At 42.7% G+C, this 21,087-nt stretch overlaps 1 protein-coding gene across 1 annotated transcript in view; it reads left to right on the top strand.

Annotated features, from left to right (window-relative positions):
- The window catches only part of CYB5A (cytochrome b5 type A), a 34,470-nt gene that overhangs the window by 3,891 nt on the left and 9,492 nt on the right, over positions 1 to 21,087 (top strand). The window lies entirely within an intron of this gene.

Below are 21,087 nucleotides of genomic sequence, written 5' to 3'. Positions count from 1 at the left end.
CTCCTTACTTTGAAGTAGGTATTTATTCAATTGTGACTTCTAGTTTTTGAATTTATATTTGTGAAGTTGAGTCTTGTCATTTCTGCTTATATTATTAGGAAAATTAATGATTATAGAATTTTGAATGAAAATGTAGGCATTTAGGGCCAGGAAAGAATCGTTTGCTTTTCCCATTCTGTGATTTGGCCAGTAGCATTTATTCAGTTTTTACAAGTGCTGTGGAGTATATAGAAGAAAGTATCACATAATTGATGGCAGCAATATTAACTTTCTTTCAGTTCAATTCATTAACATTTAGTTTGTGAAGAAAAATATTATAAAGCATAATGCCTTTGTGTCAAGTTGCCCTCCTCCTTTACACGATCAAAATGGTAACTTGTTTCTATAGAATATTTTCTGGTGATCCTGGGATTCTGATACTCTGTACCTGCATCTTAGATATTCTTTAATAGCATTCTGCCTTACAAAGCTGTTGGCTCCTGACTCACTTTTGCTTTTGGAATCTTATGCAGTGTTCTTTATAGCGGGTTTTGTTGTAGGGGCTAATTTTTTGTTGTTGTTTTCCTTGAACATGGCTGCCTACTTTGCAGAGACCAGTGGTTCCAAGCCTGGGGGACCTCAGTGCTCTGGGGATCCAGGGATTCATTGTACTTAGTTGTGAAAACACGGAGGACACTATATCTTTACTCTTGATATGGCGGGCATATTTAGCGTTGAGATCCTAAATGCCTTTGCTTTTTTCAAGGAAGTTTGAAAATATTCTGAGTTTTATGCTAGTAAAAAGCTGCAGTTGCAAATATGTTTTTGATGAGTATAAAAGGGGTAAGTTACTATTATTTAACATACGTAGTTTGGTGAAGAAAACTCAGAAAATGTGAAATCCATAGGAGGAAAATATAAAGGGACCCTTGGTGGTAAAGGTGGTTCAGGTATCTTGGGTAAATAGGTGTCAGGGCCATTCTCACTAGGCCACATGGGGAATGGGAGCCTGTGGGCAGGGCCTCATTTATACATTGTCACTTTTATGTGTGTGGTAACTTTTTGCTACTTTTCAGAAGAGGTTCCAAGAGTCCAAGAGTGATTGTGAGGCTACTTTGTTTTGAAACAGTTAAAAAAAAAATTAACCACTGTACATTGTTGACTTTCGCCTTTTATTTATCTTTAAGGTGAATAGAAATTCTGGCTAAGGAAGAGAGAACAGATTATTCAGGCCAGTTTGGCTAAATCAAGGAATAAGTCACACTCATTTCTACTTAATGCAGATATCTATCATTCTTTTTTAAAAGCCCTCCAAAACCATAGAAATATTGCCTGGGAGTAATGAAACTAGATCTAGTCCTAAAGCTGTTATTGAGATGACCTGAGGCAAGGCAGGTAAATTCTCTAAATTGTTTTCTTCATTCTTCATTGGGGAGTATTCTGCATCTATTTCAGGTTTGTAAACACTGCAAGAATAGCATATGTGAAAACTTGGAAAAGTATGTTACTGTTTTGATTAAAGTTTTCTTATAAATGGTTATAATTTTTGTTATGTAGTATAGGTCCAATATTTTAGTAGGAGCACATCTCAGAAATTATAATGTTAGCCAGTAAACAAAAATGGTTTAAAATACAAATATTCACTTGAAGTATAATTTTTCAGGATTATATGCTATGCGTAATGAGATATTATCATCTCTTCTCTGGAGCTTTTAAAAAACACAACTTTATTGTTTTGGGGGGAAAGAACACATGATTATTGTAAGGAACTGAATAATGTGGAAAAGTGCAAGGAAGAAAATCAAAGCCGCCTGGGATTCCACTACCCAGAGGTGACGGCTGTGAGTGTTTTGATAAACATTCTCCAGACAGCTCTGTATTCATTCACCATTGTACACTGATTGTTTTATATAAACAGTAGCATATTCTACATGCTGTTTTGTAATCTGCCCCCTGCCTCTATATGCTGAGGGAAACATCCCATTCAGTAAATCATATTTTTCCCGTCTGCCTCCTTATTATACACATGTGTCATAATGTACGTAACCACTCCTCTCTTCTGCACACTTTGTTGTTAATTTCCCACCTGTGACTATCTCCTTAGGTAGATCTTTACAAGTGGGATTGTTGGGTGAAAGCTTGTATACTTTTTACACGTAGATGCGTGTCCCAAGGTGCCCACGGTGGCTGTTCTAAGTGACTACAGTGACACGGGCTCACACCCCAGGCAAAGCTGGTCTTCCTCAGGTGCAAGTTCTCTTTAGTGAGTTCTTAGTTCCCTTTAGTAACTGAGAGATTGGTTGATTACCGCCTCCTCTCCTGGATTATTTGGTTGTGTTTTTTTGTCAGTAGGAGAAATGTATGGGAATTTCTTTTTCAGCCCATTCAGCATATAAATTCTTCTAAAAATTCAGCTGCAGCAAGTAATACCTTGTTTACCTAAAACTAGCCTTAGTTGTCAGTCCTAGTCCATTTCAAAGCATTCAGAAGAGTGGCCTGAGGTAGCAACAGCATAGTTGAGGGTTTTAGCAGCAGTGACTCAAAGCCGTAAAGTTTTGACTTTGGTTTTCTTAGGAACATCCGCTTACATGTGCTCCTTAACTGGCTGCTGTGTCTTTCACTAAGTCCACTAAGTGTGGGGACCAGGAGAGCAGGCTGAAGACGTGTGACTCAGTTCACCCTGGGAGAGTAGAATGTGGCCTGTGTCGCCTGTTGGGAAGGGACCTCAGGCTGGGGAGAGCTGTTGTCTCGTGAACAACGGCAGGAAGTCACATTCTTACACCCACAGAACTGCGTCTCTAGTCAAGCCCATGAGTTCGTCATGCCCCACGGTGACACTGAACTGACACTGATGTGGCGTGGGGATACTGCGGCAGAGTGGACAGGCAGAAGGAGGTGGGCGACATTAACCGCCTCCAGGCTTGGGCGGGGGTCACGTGTGCCTGCTGTGCTGGGAGTGCAGCCCGTGGCCCTTCTGCGGTGAAGACCTTGGGAGTGTCCGTTTCTCCCTGTTTCTTTGAGGGCCTGCTGTTCACTGAGCTTCGCACAGGTGTGTCAGAAACTGGTCAGGACACAAAGTATATCCAGCCTACTTTCCCCTTTTTCCGTCATCTTCAGGAAGTGTTAAATAAATGTCATTAACACTCCCTCCCCTGGTGGAAGTCTCTGGTGGGCTAAGACTTCAAGTGATAGCAGTGGACACTCACTGAACGCTGGTTGACGTTCAGTATGTACTTGATAGAATGCTAAATGCTCTTTGTGTGTAAAACCCTCCTTTGCATTTTTACTTTTAATTCTGGAAACAGTCCTTTTAGGTGGGTGGTGATAGTGGTATTCACCTTTTTAAAGGTAAGAAAAAAGTCACTTGGGAGGTTCAGTAGCTTGCTCAAGTCCCACAGCCGGCGAGGACCCGAGCTAAGACTGAATGCGGGGCCAGGACCCCCAGCCCCAGTGCTTCTGCTAACTCTGTGACTAGGGCACGGGCCCCAAGCCAGCTAGTACAGCTTCAAAAGAAAACAGGCATCCAGTCGGTACACGACTGCTGTTATTTGCTTTGAGAACCTCCCCCTCCCCCTCTGTATCCGGAGTTCTCTGCAGGAACCAGGGAGAAAGCAAAGGGAAATCGTGAACGAATAAGAGGAAAACCTTTGGAAGGTCAAAGGGCAGAAATGTGCCTTTCTTTCCATCTGCTGTCATTTTACTGTGTCACGTCCTGGAAGGTGAAGGAAATAGCTATTGCACTTGCCCCTGGGGAAGTTCATACGCTGAGAGCATTCTGGAGGAGTCTTCAAGGATGCCCCTTGTTCCTAACACAGATGGCATCTGGATGCTCTTTAAGAATCCGCGTTGTTTTGGTCAACGATGAGATTGTTGGGCATGTGTGAAGGGGTTACATGTTGTTTTCGAAAGGCCTGTTGAATAACTGGGCTGGAAGGACTTGTTCTGAGTGGAAATCTGATGAGGTTACTGCTCTGATAAAATCCCTCCATGGGTTCAGCTGATCCTCTGCCCCCCACTTCCCACCCCCTCGCTGATGCAGTCCTGACCTCTGAGTTGTGGGTGGTACTGTGTTTCCTAGGGTGTTCCCTTGGCTGCCAGTGACCCCATCCCACTTACAGTGGCTTCTGGGGGGACGGGGGGTCCTTGGAAAAGGCCTCTTCCTCCTCCCTTCACGCTGCTGTTTCGTGTTCACCTTCCTTTCTTATTGCAGGAGTTGTTAGAGAGTCTTTCTCTTCAGAGCATCTGTCCTCACAGTCTTCAGAATTTCACTGATTCAATCACATTGGTTGTTCCTTTGAGTTTTCGGCTTAGGTAATGTATATTGTTATCATTAAATATAAGTTCTAGAAGAGCATAAAAACTTCATTTTGTAGAAACAGACTGTCATTTCTCTGCTTAGTTCCTTTCCATGGCTTCCCATTACACTTAGAATAAGAGGCCATCTCTCCATCCTGGTTTAATAAACTCTGCGTGATCTGGCCTCTTTTTCCCTCTCCCACCTCAGCTGGCAGCCCTGTCCCCTCGCCCTCCATACCGAGTCACTTGGGGCCTTTCTGTCTTTCAAACAAGTTAGTGAAAACGTGATCCACATAAGAAAAAACAGATAAATTGGACTTCATGAAAACTAAAAACTTTCATTCTTTAAAAGACCCTGTTAAGGAAATGAAATGACAGAGCCACTGACTGGGAGAGAGCTTTCTCTAATCTTATATCTGACAAAGGACTTCTATCTAGAATATGTAAAAAAAATCTCTAACTTCAACAATAAGGAACTAATCCAAACAGAAAAAGGGAAAAAGATTTGAACAGCAGTTTCCTCCAAGAAGATATATAGATGCAAGTAAGCGCATGAGAAGATATCCAACATCATTAGCCACTAGGGAAATGCAAATTAAAACCACAGTGAGGTACTGCAACACACCTGTTAGAATGACTACGATTAAAAAAAAGTACGGGTACCCCAAATGCTGGTGAGGATGTGGTGATACTGAATCGGTCATGTGTTGCTGGTGAGAATGCAGAATGGTACAGACACTCTGGAAATCAACCTGTCCATTAAAAAAAGCTAACCATACACTTACTACATGACCCAGCAGCAGCACTCCTTGGCATTTGTACTACAGAAATGAGAGCTTATGTCCACATGAAAGACTATGCAAATTCCAGCAATGCTGGTACAGAGAGAAGACTCAATATTGATTGAATGAATAATTAAACGTGTGTAAGTGTTAAGTATCAGACAGCTGATGGAGAATGGCTGTTGGGCTAGCAGCTTTATTTGTAATATGGCCCCAAGCTGGAAACAACTCCCCTGTTATTCAGTGGGCCAGTGGTTAGACTAGTATGTGGACAGAGTGGAATGTGACTCAGCAGTGAAAATGGAACAAAGTGACCTGAATGGGTGTCAAACGTATTACCCAAGATGAAAAAAGAGTTTCAAAGGATTGCACACAATGTGATTCCATTTCTGTGACATTCTTAGAATGACAAGATTACAGCGGCCAAGAACAGATGAGTGGTGACCGGGGAGAGAGGAAAAGGGAGGGTGATTGCAAAGGGGCAGCAGGGGGAGCTCCTTTGCGATGACAGAACGGTCCTGCGTTATGTGAATTGACACGTGGGAAAGTGCCACAGACCAGGACACAAAGATAGCAAACACACACACAGGTGTGCAAAGTCATCTCTCTGAGTGAACCGTGTTGTGCCAAGATATTTGCTGGTTCTGATGATGCACTAGTTACGGAAGGTGTGTAGCGTCCATTGGGGGAATCTGAGTGATGGGCACATGGCACCTCTCTGGACCTATTTTCAGTATAAAGAATCAAAACCTTCATTGGTTCCCTCTCTTTCATGGCTAAAGCCAAGTGTGTAAGATGGCTACAAGGCCCTGCGTCACTTGGCGCCTAGCTCCAGCTGATACCGCATCCCTACTGCCTTCTGGCACGTCCTGCTTCAGGCATGCTGATGCCCTTGCTCTTCTACGAACATGCCAGGAATCCTCCCAGCACAAGCCCTTTGTGCTGAAGGTAATCCCCCAGATACTGGCATGTTCACTCCTTCACCTTCGCAATGAGGCCTCTCCTGTCCCCCCACTCTCCTGACCCCACCACCCTGCCCTGGTTTTTCTTTTTCTCCTAGCACGTATCACCTTCTAACATACCATATAACCTGCTTATCATTTTTATTGCTCATCTGTCCCCCTCCTCTAGAATGTGTGCTCTGTGAGTGCAGGAATTTTCTTCTGCTTTATTCTCAAGTATGTCCCAGCAACTAGATCAGTGCTGGCTCATAGAAAAGGCTCAACAGTTAGTTATTTGTTGAATGAATAAGTAAAAGTTTGTAGTGTAAAGTTAGAAAATCAATGCAGAATGGCTGTGGCGCCAGCTTGAATAATTTCCTGACAGCTTGTTTTATTTCTCTCTTGCCTCCAGTTGCCTGTTTCAGCCCTTTTTAAAATTTTTAACGCTAGACAGAAAAGGGAAAATATACTTTATAATTTGGTATTGAGGGAGAAAAAAGAAAAGACAAGACTGGTTCCACCCTCAATCCTACTGTCCTTTCCCCTCTAGTTTGTCCTGTCCTCTCATGGCCATTCTAACTCAGGATGCACCCTGGAGAGTAGAGAGAGGAGTAGCCCCTCTTAGACCATAACCCGTCTGCCACTGGCCCTCGATTTTGGGGCTTTGCTCGTTCTTACGAGGAGCATTGGGTTAGGCTGGGTCGCAAGGTAAGCGGTGTGTATTCCAGCTCCTTTCTTGGCCTCAGTGTCCCTGCTCTCGTCCCTCCGAGGCAGGCCTGCTCCTGCCCCTTTCCTCTACCCCCAGGTCATTACCTCAGAATTGGGCACTTCTATTCCCTCCAGAGATCAGAAGAGTAATTATGTCTTCAGGTTACTCGTTTTATTTTACCTAATGAGGCAAGTTTAGTAATGGTAGAGTTAGAAATACTGGTCAGCGAAAACTGACTAAATGCAAAATTGCCTTTGATTGTTCATGGTATATTTTAGGCCACACATTCACTGTCTCAGTTCTGAAAGTAACCAAGCAGAATTTTGCTTTTCTTTTTTTCAAGGACAGAAAATTATAACAGCACTCTGCAAGAGCGCTGCGAGCTTACAGCTGCATCACTTATCCACTCGCACCCTAATGACCTTTAAGAATTATTTCACAAGGAAAATGCTCTCTGCCCTCACGATATGTTGTTTCTGTTACCTCTTGCCATTTGGTTCTGTGGCTTCGTAACATCAAGCCAGTTGATTTAATCCACAGAAACCTCTTGAAGATGAAGGGCAGGAAAGAAGGGATCACCTGGGGCTGGGGGTTTGGTGCTGGACTTGGCCTCAGCAGTTTACAGGTCTAGGTGCTGTGTGAGGTTCTGTGCAAGGTTCTTTCTGGCAATATTGAATGGGGGTGGTGAAGAAGGGGAACTAAACTGATATTACTTGAACGCCTATTACATGCCATTCTACTAATTATATCATTTAGTCTTCTCTGCAGTTCAAGATGGCAGAGGTATTTAAGATGGGGAAATGGAAGCTCAGGAAGATCTGGGACCTTCTTGGGTCACTCTGCTAAGATGTGGCAAAGCTGACCTTGAATTCAGGTGCCTCTGCTTCCAAACCTGAGGTTTTTCCTTAACACAGTACCATCTGGATGTAGAAGCCCTGACAACTGGAGAACAAACCATTACAAAGGTGAAGGGGCTTGTAGCCAAATACGTGACTACTGAGGGTTCTAATTTAACATTTTGACAAGTGATGTGGGAAAAGGTTATTTATAAAGTAATTGGAAGGTGGCATGTGCTTAATTCTCCTTTCTAATTGCCTTCCCCAATTCAATAACAAAAACAAATGAGAAAAACTATCAGACACTGCATTTTTATTTCCATGAAACCTGGTTATTCACAGTGCCGCAGTACTGCCAGGGTGCCATTGTGTTTCTGTCTCTGGACCTTTTTGTTGTGCATTTTCTTTGCATAGAACATCCCCTCACCCCTTTTCGCTTGTTGAGCAGCCACTGAACCTTTCACACAGGAGTCTAGTCATCCCCTCCTTAGGGACCCCTCCCTGGCCCCTTGTCACCTCCGGCTCCCAGGATGCTCATCCCTCCCTCTGTCGTGCCATGAATCTGCCCCCGGTGCTTACTATGCTTAGCTCCTACTTGTCTGCATGTCACTGGACTGTGACACTCTGGGGGCAGGGGCCATGACTTACGCATCTTGGTAACACAGAGCTTGCCTTAGCACTGGGCAGATGTGTGGGTGGGTGGGTGGGTCTCATGAGCCAGCTGGAGGAGTGCACAGATGGCCTGATTTTACATTTCATCCATCATCTTCAGAGTGAACAGGGAGAAGTGGTTCAGATGGTGCCTGTGAGCCTCTGGCCCCTGAGCTTTAAGGGTTCAGTGAGAAGGTGCACAGAAAACCCCAGGGCAGGGCAGACACTGGTACCAGCTCCTTCACTGAATCCACCTAGAGGCAGGGCAGGAAGAGGTCTGAGGAACCCAACCAGCTTCAAAGCCATCACCCTTGGCCTTCTCAGAAAAACAGCATCTACAAGTGATAGGAAACATTCGGCTATCTAGTTCACATTCGACTATCTTGTTATTTTTTTCTAAATCTTACGTAAACTGTTCATGCTCCAAGCAATGGCTTTCATTTTTGGCTTAACTACTGAAGATACTCTCTTTAAATAAAGTTTTTGCCTAGTCATTGTCTGTGGACAGTGTTTGTGCTACCTTTTTGGCAGTGGTAAGTGTTTGGATTGAAAGATCCTATTTAAAACTCCAGAACTGGTGGACTTTGGGTCCACATTATATTACGTTTAATTACAAGGAGTTTTTCTATTGTTATCATATCATGTTATTTGTTTTTACTCAGTTAAGCAAGCCCTTGGAGGGGATGACTTTGACCTGACGTGGCCTCATACTGCAGTGTAGTTCTATATACCCTTCTGGGTTATTTTATAGGGACAGCCTTGTAGACAGACAGAGTCCTGAGATAGAAACATGGGTGTCCTCTGGATCTTCCTTAGCTGGTAAGGCCCAGGAACGCAGGGCAAATGACAACATTTCTTGGGGTCTAGAAGTGACAGAGATTTCCACACAAAGTCCCAAAAGGGAGATGTATGAAGAAACTTTAAGGCATCTTATCTAAAGTCACTTTGTACAGAAACGTGAAAATGGCCGCTTGCATGTTTGAAACAGAAAAAAGGGCGGGGAGATTGAACTATACCTCAAAGCCCGGTGTTCTGGTCCTGCTCCTCCATGAACTGGCAGTGTGACATTGGGCTTAGCATCTCGGGGCCCAAGTTTCTCCACCTATGAATTTAAGGCTGTTGGGTCTCTGAAGGTGTTTTTAAACTCTGAACTTCTGTGATTTAAACCTTCAGCCTCCCCTTTTGAGTTAAGATCTCCTGACTTTTATGCTTTTGATGCTGTGTTCACACATGAGGTAGAGGATGGCCAGACTTTCAGGAAGCTGAGAGTGGCTTATTAAGGCTGGAACCTTTGCGGGGGAGGGTATAGCTCAGTGGTAGAGTGCGTGCCTAGCATGCACAAGGTCCTGGGTTCAATCCCCAGTACCTCCACTAAAACAAAAAAGCAAAAAATCACCTAATTACCTCCCCCCAAAATAATAAAAAAATTTTTTTAAAGTCCTAAAAGAAATAAAAAGTTGAAAAAAAGTCTAAAAATAAGGCTGGAGCCTGTGGACAGGTAGAGGGGAAGAGAGGGGTTTGGAGGGGCCACGCTGTACTGCGCACTGTCAGATCCCCCACGCCAGTGTGCTGTTCAGTGTATCTGGACTTTGAGCCTCTCTGTTCTAACGATGACAGGCTTACCCAGCGTTTTGTCATGTCAGTCTGCTCTTTGGGGACCCATAGTGGGCCTTGTTATCTTCCACTTCACCCTAGCTCTCAAGGCCCTACATAATTTGGGCCACTCTAACCATCCAGCCTTTATTAGGGTTCTCCAGAGAAACAGAACCAATAGGAGACACTCACACGCACTTCATATATATGAAAAGATTCATTGTAAGAAGTTGGCTCTCAGGATTATGGAGGCTGAGAAGTACCCCCAGTCTGTCATCTGCAAGCTGGAGACCCAGGAAAGCCGGTGGAGTAGGTGTCTGAGTCTGAAGGCCTGAGAACCAGAGGAGCCAGTGACATAAATCCCAGTCTGAGGGCAGGAGAAGAGATGAGATGTCCCAGCTCAAGTAGTGAAACAGAGAAACAGGTGAATTCCTCCTTCCTCCACCTTTTGTTCTGTTCCCGCCCTGGATGGATTGGATGGTGCCCACCCATCTACTCTGCTGAGTCCACTGATTCGAATGCTAATCTCTTCCAGAAGCGTCCTCCTAGACACACCCGGAGATAATGTCTCACCTGGGCATCCCTGGACCCGAGTTGAGCTGACATGTAAAATGAGCCATCACACAGCCTCTGCTGTTTGGCTGTATTCACACTTCTCTCCTCACTCACCCCGAGCCGTGCATGTGTCACCAGTAAGCCTTCATTCCTGCTCGAATTTCCTTGAGCTTATTCCTCCTTATCTACTCTGCTTATTCCAATTCCAACTCGACTAAAGCAGCCTAGACTACTTTTTTAAAAAAGCTTCTACTTTTCTAGACATCTACTCAGTTCAGTCGACAGTTAAGATGGTCCCTTAATTGTAATGTCTGTGGAAAGCATTGTCCTAATTTGGTTTTAAGTTTCTTGACACTCGGAGCTATGTTTATCCACGTCTTTTATGTGTTCAGGACTTTAGAACTGTGCCTACCACCTGGTATTTTTTTTTGACAAAATGATTCATGTAGTAATTAGAGTTCATCTCAGGAGAACCCCCAAATAACTGTACTTGAACAGATTAGAAGTTTATTCATATGTCATGAAGAAATGGGCTCTGCGATCCAGGTCTGGTGTGTTAGCTGTGTTCCGTCAGGCCCTCAGGGGGCTACCCTTCCAGCTCACTTCCCACCCATCCCCAGGGTCTGGCCCTCACCTCTATGTTCAAAGGCAGCATTCCCATTCTAGCAGCAAGATGAAGGAGGGGATGAAGAGCAAGGAAAAAGGGGCACTCCACTCTGAAGGGAAGGCTTCTGGAAGGTTCTCCTGACACTTCGGCTCATTTCATTAGCCAGAATTTAAGCACATGGCATACCCAGCTGCAGGGGCATCTGGGAAAATCTCTATTCTGAATTTCCCAGCTAAAAGTTTGTGTTGGGGGTAGGGGGTGTCAAGTGGTATTTGAGGATGAACATTCTAGCAGTGGTGTATAAGATGGTTAAGAATGGGCTGAGGGACTGGAGCTATGCACTTGATTAGATGCACTCCTGGTTTTAGTTACAAGAATGTAAGGCTTTCCTTTCACAGAACAAAACCTTCTAACCTCTGATTTTGAAATTTTATAACTTGTCTTTCCAAAGCTGCTAAAATGTAGGAATTCTAGCAGTTAAATTCAAAGACTAAGCAAAACATACTGTTCTGTATCAAGCCTAAGAGTATCTCATTTATGAAATTATTTGTGTCAGGGAGGAATATAACTAGCAAAGATAATTTCAGAAAGATAATATATACCCATTTTATAATCCAAGAAACTATAAATGGCCATAAAAACAAACAGCAGGAGTGCAGAATGGGCCTGGAGGGTATTTTCACTTGATTATCAGTTTCTGAATTAATAGTAGTTGCAGGCTGTGAATTTGAATCTAGAATGACTTTGACTTTAACCACAACATCTTCTCTCTGATTAAGATTATGGCCTTCATATTGAGAATTTATTTATTGGAAATAATCTGTATCAGGGGTGGCATCTGTTTATCTTTTTTTTTTTTTATTTCTTTTCTACTGAGTTTTTAGTTTTTTTTTACATTTTTTATTGAGTAATAGTTATTTTACAATGTTGTGTCAAATTCTAGTGTACAGCACAATTTTTCAGTCATACATGAACCCATATATATTCATTGTCACTTTTTTTTTTCTCTGTGAGCTACCACAAGATCTTGTATATATTTCCCTGTGCTATACAGTATAATCTTGTTTATCTATTCTGCATTTTAAAATCCCAGTCTGTCCCTTCCCACCCCCCCCCTTGGCAACCACCAGTTTGTATTTTATGTCTATGAGTCTGTTTCTGTTTTGTATTTATATTTTGTTTTCTTTCTTTCTTTCTTTCTTTCTTTTTTAGATTCCTCGTATAAGCGATCTCATATGGTATTTTTCTTTCTCTTTCTGACTTACTTCACTTAGAATGATCCATGTTGCTGCAAATGGCATTATGTTGTCGTTTTTATGGCTGAATAGTATTCCATTGTATAAATATACCATCTCTTTATTTAGTCATCTGTTGATGGACATCTAGGCTGGTTCCATGTCTTGGTTATTGTAAATAGTGCTGCTATGATTTTGGGGTGCAGCTGTCATTTTGAAGTAGGGTTCCTTCTGGATATATTCCCAGAAGCGGGATTCCTGGGTCATAGGGTAAGTCTATTCCTAGTATTTTGAGGAATCTCCATACTGTTTTCCACAGTGGTTTTCCTTGCTTCCCTCTCCCACTCTTAATGACTTAGATGTCTTCTTTTACAATTTTGTGTTTATTCTTTTTGTAATTCGTGGCAGCTATCTCCTTTCCAGTTATGAGTTTCTCATTTTTGTAGCATCCTGCTTCTTTTCTATTTAGAGTAGACCTGTGAATATTTCTTTTAGCATGGGTTTAGTGTTGCTAAACTCTTAGTTTTTGCTTGTCTATGAAGTTCTTTGTCTCTTCTTCTATTCTAAAGGATAGCCTTGCTGGATAGAGTATCCTAGGCTGCATCTTTTTTTCATTCAGGACTTTGAATATATCTTGCCATTCCCTTCTGGCCTGTAGTGTTTGTGTAGAGAAATCAGCTGAGGGCCTTATGGGGGTTCCCTTGTAACTCACTCTTTGTTTTTCTCTTGCTGCCTTTAGGATCATTTCTTTATCCTTGACTCTGGCCATCCTGATTATGATATGTCTTGGTGTGGGTCTGTCTGGGTTCTTCCTGTTTGGGACCCTCTGAGCCTCCTGTACTTGGATATCTGATTCCTTTAGGTTTGGGAAGTTTTCAGTCATGATTTCTTCCAATACCTTTTCAATCCCCTTTGTTCTTTCTTCCCCCTGTTTATCTTTTTTTATCTTGCCAGTTTTTATGTATCCATTTTTTGTGTATTATTACTACTATTTATTATTTAACATACTATTAACTCTGAAGTAGAATTTTCCTATAATGAAAAAAAAATCCTTCATCCTATGGAATCGCTAATAATGTGTTTATTCCTTTATTTAGCATTTCCCTTGGCCTCATTGTAAAAAGGATTTGAAGCATCACTCTTCTTATGTTGATTTTAGAATTCTTGGCCTTTTAGCATACAGAAGTGATCCAAGACCTTGCCTTCTTCATTGACTGTGCTTATTCTGTACCCGACCCCTGATGTATTTGCACTGGTAAAGCACCTTCTGCTGTTTTACTCTGATATTCTTTTTGTTTTTTTTTTCCCCCTGTGTATAGGAAATTAGACTCTTATTTTTGTTGGAAAGAAGTTACATGTTGTGTGTGGTCTCTCTCACTACTAGGTATCATTGCAGTGGAGAATATTTGGTAGTTAGAGGATAAGGTGCAATGAGAAGACCTTCTAGAGACTGACCTTTGCCTCTTGAATAGTGTGGTGTGGCACTGATGGACCACAAGAGCATTGCCCATCGGGTTTGGGTCACACCTTTCTTTGTAATGACCTAGGAGATAAACCATTGAGCTCCATAGCTTTAAATGGGCCATGTGTCTTCTTGGTGAGATTCTTGGAACTGTGGTTGTGAATGACGCTTATCATAAGGTCTCGAAGGGGAGGCTCTGAGTATGAGGTTAACCCTGATAGCTTTGCTATCTCTCCTGAAGGAAGCAATCCCAAGAGCACTTGAGCGCCACCTGCACTGCGTGTTTATTCAGATTAAAGCAAATTCTTACCAGTAGGTCATATTTGGAAAGAGAAGGGTGGGTGGGATCATGGCTAGGCCAGCTTTGTAAACCAAGACTAACATGTTCGTCATTGGTTTTAAGTGTGTGGATTTTTCATAGCAGGTAACTCATCAGTGTTTACCTGAAAACACTGGCATTAATAGTAGGCACTATTAATTAAAGATGAAGTGAGAATCTGAGCTTCTTTCTGTTTGTTAGCATTGACCGAAGGACTAAATATTGCCTAATTCATTGTGGATATTTGGAGCCCAGTGAAGAAGAATTTATCGTTTGTATTATTTTCTTCCTTTTTGAGCTTTTACATTTTTTTAAAAACAGGATACACCTTTGAGGATTTTGATCATTAAGTACTACACAGGCTCTGTGAGTTTCATTAATTGGGGTGACCCCTTGCTAGGGGAGGGTGACCTCCTTCTTCCTATCAGTCATCCTGCATGATTGGCATATTGAGGGTTTCTTTGTTGCCTGCCCTCCAGCTGAAATGATCTGTCCTTTCCTTGAATTTTGATATTCATTTAGCACTTTTCCTTTTCTGCCTTATTTGTATTCCTCTCATTTTTGTATGTTTTTGGCAGACCCTTGACTTTGACAAATCCTCAAATTCACAAGCACAGTTATAACTGTGCTCCCCACATTAAATAAAGTATAACTGAAAAGCCTAAGACACCACTTCAAACCTTTAATGATTGTAAAAGGAGGACTAAAGTCATGAAACAATTTATATTAAGTTAATGTAAACCAAAGTAAACTAGTGTATGCCACGCAGGCATTTATTGCGTTGTCATGTTACAGGTGAGAACCTATTCTCACCTTGTGATGCCCTGCGGTTGATAAAATGGTAAAACAGGTCAGGCTTGATCCTAAAACCTGCCACAGAAAGGAGTCATTTGATCTGCAGCCATCTTCAGCTTTCATGGTAGACTCTCCTTGGATGAATCAATTGACAAAAGCTTTTTCTTCCAAGGCACTTTGGTTTGTGCTGAACTCTTTCTTGTTCTAACCAATGACCCTTGACTGCTGGTCTCCTTGCCTTGAGAGGAGGCTCTGCCGAAGCTATGGGGTCACCTGACGCCACTGCTTCTTTTATCATCACACCACATAGAGAAGTGCTCCTTTCAACGTGTGAGCTCACCTTTATTCACACACACACAGAAAATAAATGTTCATGTGTTTCACTGCAAATGAAATGCCTTTTCAGTTTTCACCTAGATTGTCTCTGTCTCTTGAAAAATGTGTTGCATATAGCTACACTTTCTAATCCAGTAGCTAGTAGACAAAAATGGCTAGTTAAATTTAAATAAATTAAATAAAATTCACATTCTGTTTTTCAGCTCCATTTCAAGTGTTCAGAGGCCACTTGTCATTACTGGCCACCATGTTGGACAGTTTAAATATAGAAATACTTCCATCATTGCAAAAAGTTCTAGGACAGCACCGGTCTGGAGTACTCGCTAGAGCAGCGTTTGCGAAGGTGTCATATTTTTGTTAGTTTCTATTCAGATAGGGCACTTGGTGGACTCGTTTACATCACAATTCTAAGCCATTTGTGAATTCACATCTTACTGGAAACCAAATTTCTAATGTCTGGCAGCAAAACTGTACTTCCTGGTTTTCTTTTCACTTCTGTCACCAACAGGTGGCTTTTTAAAGAGTCATTTGTCACAAGAAAATCAAAGCTTTTATCACAATAGTAACAAAAGACGCTGCATGGTGAAGAAGAAGTTGAGATCATCAAAGTGCTCTGTGATATGAACGCTGGGGCGGCTGGGGCAGCACTCTCAGTAGCTCAGTGACCATTCACTCCTGCCTCTCAGGGAGAGTGGTTCAGATTCTTACTTTACTGGTGGTGTGTACTACTGTGTGTTTAGGACTTATTGCTTCACTCATGAGTAGTCAAAACCATGAGGCTGTATCAGTGAAAGCCAAGGTCTTTTCTGCATTATTTCGTTAATCTCAAATTATTTGCGTGCTTCTTCAGGATCCAGTCATGTTGATTTTTTCCCTGTACTTTGCATGTCCCACACAATGCCTTGCACGTAGTAGATACTCAGTAAATATTTTGATTAAATGAATTAAACAGCAATTGAATGTGAAATTATATGGTTTCTGAATGGTGAGGACTATTATAGTTTAGGAGAAGGAGCAGGGCGTGAACTGGAGTAGATGGAATGAGAAAGTTGTCATCAGGCACTTAACTGGTTGTGTGTACTAGTTCTAAGACCAATGTGTGATCGTCCGTGCTTATCCCACTTCTTTGGCCCAGATTACTTAAAGCAGTTCTTTGTATCTGCCATGTGCCAGGCGTTGAACTAGGTACTGGGCAACAGTGATGAGCAAGACAGACCAAAGTCTCTGTGCTCACGAATCTTACATATAAATCGATTTAAATAGAACTACAGGAGTGCTGAGTGCTGTGAAGGAAGAAGCAAGGAGAGGGTGGAGACCATGGTGTGGGGGCAGGGCGGGCTCTTCTGGACAGGCGGCTCAGCAAAGGGCTCTGAAAAGCTGACATTTGAGCAAAGTATAAATGAGGGGTTGGATGAAATCTTACCAAAGTTTGAGAGAAGAACATTCCAAGCAGAGGCAAGTGTGAGGGTGCAGAGATGGGGAACTAGTGTGACAGGTCTTCGGGCCTGTCAGAAGCCTGTGTGGCAAGGATTCACATGGGGCCCTTGTAGGAAGTGGGAAGACTTTGGATATTTGCAAGTGTGGGGGACCCATCACCTTCAGCCTGTCACTGAAGCATGTCTGTTTCGCTTTTCTCCATTACCTGTTACCTCTCTTAATTCCGCTATGACCAGCTACCCTGGACTAAGCTAACTTCTGAAAATCCTCCTGGCATTGTGGGGTTGACTGTGGAAGGATTGACAGGAGGCAGGAGACCAGTTAAGGGATGATTGTAGTTGTCCATGCAAGAGATGGTGGTGGTTTATTCTAAGGTGGTAGCCATGAAGTGGGGAGAGGTGGTTAGATTCTGCAGATTCTGGATATGTTTTGAGGGTAGCCAGCTGGATTTGCTGATGGATCAGAGTGAAAAGGAATGAAGCTGGGCTTCTAGTTTTTGGCTGTAGCAACTGGATGCATGGTGGCAACATTCACTGAGGATGGAAAGACTCGGATGGAGTGTACTTTGAGGGAAACTAAAACATTTGATTTTGGTTACGTTTCATTCGGGTTGTGCATTAGACATCGGGTGAACAGGTGAGTAGGCTGTTGCCTGTGGAAGGAGCCTGGAGTTCAGGGGAAGCCTGGCGAACTGCACTCATTAGAGAACAGGTGATATTCTGAGTCGGAGGCTAGGTAAGGTCATCAGGGGAGCTAGACAGTGGGAGAGCCCCCAAAGACTGGGTGCTGGGGTGCTCCTGTGTTGAGACTTGGAGAAGATCAGGAGTGGCCAGTAAGGCTGAAGGGAAACTAGGAGAGCCTGTTGTACTGGCAGCCATGTGAGGAAAGTACTTCAAGGAGAAGAGATCTACTCTGCCAGCGCTGCTGGAAGCATTGATGGCTTGAGTGGTAGAAAGCCAGTTGTAATTCAGGACTTGGTAGCCAGCGTTACTGTTTGTACCGTAAGAATTTACCTCGTCTTTCTGAAAGTGTCCTTAGGAATGGGTGGAGGTTGTGACAGTTAAATGTCTTCTGAATTACGGACTATGCCAGTCTTTCATCTTTTAAAATATATTTCCTTTTTATTTTCCTGAAATAACCCTTAAATGCAAAAAGGTGCAAAAAGTGAAGGCTCTTTCTAGTTCTTTTATTGATATTCCTTGGTTTGTATCTAGAGATTCTCACATGCTGCCAGTGCAAGGTGTATTGGGGGAACTTACAATAAGTGAAGGTTTCACAGAAGCGACAGGGAATTATTGGCTCACCAGATATGTGGATACAGTGTGTGGGAGGAACTATCTATCCCCTAAACCTGGTCTCCTTCCAGCCCATTCCCAGCAACTGGCACCATCGTCCATTCGATGCTGCAAGCCAGAAATCTGAGTCATCATGCTGTCTCATCTCCCATCAATCACCTTCACGCCTACAGGATCCTGCTGAGTGCTCTATCCGACAACTGTCCACACATCCTCATTTCCACGTTGCTCCCAGCCTATGGTGGGCTACCGTCATCTCTTGCCTGGATTACTGTACTGGCCTTAGCGAAGAGTCTTCCCAGGTCCTCTCCTGCTCTCACAGCTGTTGTCCACTCCGAAGACCAGGTTATAGTTTTAAAACTAAGTCTGATTTTGTCATCTTCCTTCTTGGATCCACCCGATGGCTTCGCAGGATAAAGGCTGGAGGAATCCTTGAAGAGGCTGTGAGCCCGTGAGCCTGCTCGGCCCTCCAGCCTGCCCTTTCTCCGCGTTACACTCTTCACAGCACTGTGCTCTTTAGGGTCAGAATGTTGATTTTCACTTGCAGTCGTGCAGCCTGGGAGTATTTTTGTTGGATCCCTAGTGGGTTGTAAATCCCCCAGGAGCCGTGACCTCCTTTGCTCACTATTGCATCTGGCACACCTTGGTGTCTGGCACATGGAGACACTTAGTATGTGTGTTTGGAGTGAATTAACTTTAGCACATAGTAAGGCAAGTGGAAAATGGAATCTTCCTCCGGAAAAATGGGAGATTTTACGTTACAGGTACGGCTCTGGTGGGAATTTGGCCATGACTGCCCCCAGCTCTGTCCTTGTTGCGTCCTCCTTGCAGTCACTCCTGACGTTTTTTCTCTCTCTTGGGCTCTACGGCTGTCTGCCTGCATATGGTGCGACAAGTGGAGGTTCTGGCTAGTGGTGCTTTACTGGGACGGTTTTCTGGTACCAGCTGCACCATTTTGGCTCAGACTCTTTAGGAGAAGTTCACCTCTTCTTGTTACCTGTAATCTTGCCTCCCTCTGACTGGGCATTTTGGTCTTTTCTTTAATCTTTCAGAAAATCCTCAGATAATCTCACTTGCCTATTCTTCTACTACTTTCCTTTTTCAAGGCCTTGACTTTTTCTTTGGCTCCCCTAAATTCTATAACCTGCCCTGAAGATGGGAGTATGTGTCCTGTGAGAGTTTCTGGACAGACATAGCAGACACAGACCATCTCGGAAAGACTAAGATGTTGCCAACAGCAGCGTTCCCAGTTTCTTTGTCGCTTTTGAGTGCTGGCAGGTAAGGAAGAGCATTTCCTTTAGTCTTCAGATGTGATGGGTGCTTATTCAACTGCAGCATGAACTTGCTCACGAGAGTGCGGACAGTGACGGGGTAAATGGCTGAGTGCCACACCATCATGATTTAGAGTTGGTTTCCTTGATGTGTTTTTGTCTGTCTCCCTCTCGCTGCACGTAACAAGCCAGTCCCATATTTCTTACTGTCTTATCAAGACTTGAATTATTTTGCTCCAAAAAATCAATTTTTAGGCTTTTTCTTACTAATTGTTTAAAAAATCCTCAGGGTAGGGCCAAAGTATTTTAGCATCAATTCGTTCATTCTGTACTGTATTTTTTCTTAAACAGTGGTCATTGAAACCAATATAACCTGAGATATTTCTCTTTTTTTTTTCCCTTAGAAAACTGCCTTATAAGTGGCTTAGGCCAGGTGTAAATCATAAACAGATACATACATGCATGCATACGTACATATAGACACATACTTTTTTGTTTCCTGTGCCTGATTAGAAATTAAGTTGAGAAGTTGTTTTTTGTTTTAGGTGAAGGCTGTTGTGTTACTTTCTATGAAGCAGAATGTTTATTTTCTCTGGTATAGGACTTTAAAGATCAAATTCTATATTTTAAAAACTTGTCTAGTTTTATGATTGTTTATAAAAGGCCAATCTGTGTTTTTAACCTTGTTTAAGGTTAAGGCTGTAATTGGAAAATAATGATTTATTTTGGGAGATTTGTCTGTGATCCCATATTCTTAACAGGAACCAAAAGTTAAGGAACTCATGAGTGAAGCCACCCACACAGAAGGAACGACAGTCTGTGAATCTGTGTAAGTTGTGGGTGCCGAGTAAATTAGTCATTTTGTGTCTCCCACGTTGTCGTGTCTGTGCATCTCAGGCTGTGCCTGAGAATAAACAGACTGTTTGAGAATCAGCAAACCATGTTTGTCATTGCCACAGCCTTGGAGATGCACCAGGCAGCTTCAGGTGGGCTCTCACAGTGCACCTCCAGGGTGGCTTCCCGTGTTTAAGTGGACTGTAATATTCTGTGCCCCTAGTGGAAGACTTGCAAAGAAGTTTGGAAATGCCTACAGGATGTAACGTTATGTAGCCATGTAAAAAGTCGTATTGAGGAAAGATACTCAGTGACATTGGAAAATATTTAATAAAAGTGCTGGATAATATTTACTGGCCATTTTAACACATACAGTAACACATTTAATCCTCAAAAACTGTAAATGATAAGTACCATTGTTTTCCCAAGTTCTCACGGTAGTAGTAACCACTAGGCAATACTGTCCCCAGACTATGTATTATAATCTGCTTTTCATCTAACAAAACCACATGCCTTAGGTAATGATCACAATTTTCTTTTAAAAATTAGTTACACGTTTACATACATGTATAACCAGCTTTCTCTAGATGGTAAGACTATGGATGATTTAGGTGATCTTTATGTTCTTTTTTGTGCTTTCCAATATTTATGGATAACTTTTGCAAATAGTAGAGAAAAAAATAAGTAGATTCCTTTAGTGCTAGATATGTTTAAACAAGGTAGAAGGAGAAACGGGTTTCAAAACAGAATGCTTGTTCACTCTTCTGTAGTCTTAGGTGCCTCTGTGTACTCCATTAACCGAGAGATCAAGCTTGCAGTCAGTTATTAGGGGAGAATTGTTTTGTTCCGTTACTGGACACTTGTAGGTGATTTGCTCAAGGACAGGGTGAATTTGACCTAAGACGAGGTTTTTTTTTTCCCCCTACAGAAGTATTTAGGATGATATAAGCAAGCACTTACTTTCTTTTTACTTGTCTGAGAACCCCTTCCCTCAGTCTCTAAACATCTTCATCTGTATCTGTGACTGGGCCGTGCTCATCAGTCCTCTGCCCCAGCATAGCGCATCCTTTGTTGCACCAATTAAAGCAGCTAAGAGCCCTGGAATGCTTTAATTCCACAGGAGGCTCTTTCCACCCAACTCCCCCGTGTAGGAT

Source organism: Camelus bactrianus, chromosome 30 (genome assembly GCF_048773025.1).
Source record: "Camelus bactrianus isolate YW-2024 breed Bactrian camel chromosome 30, ASM4877302v1, whole genome shotgun sequence".
Classification (NCBI taxonomy): Eukaryota; Metazoa; Chordata; class Mammalia; order Artiodactyla; family Camelidae; genus Camelus; species Camelus bactrianus.
Note: the sequence above shows the minus strand (reverse complement) of the source record. Positions and strands in the feature narration are given on the sequence as shown.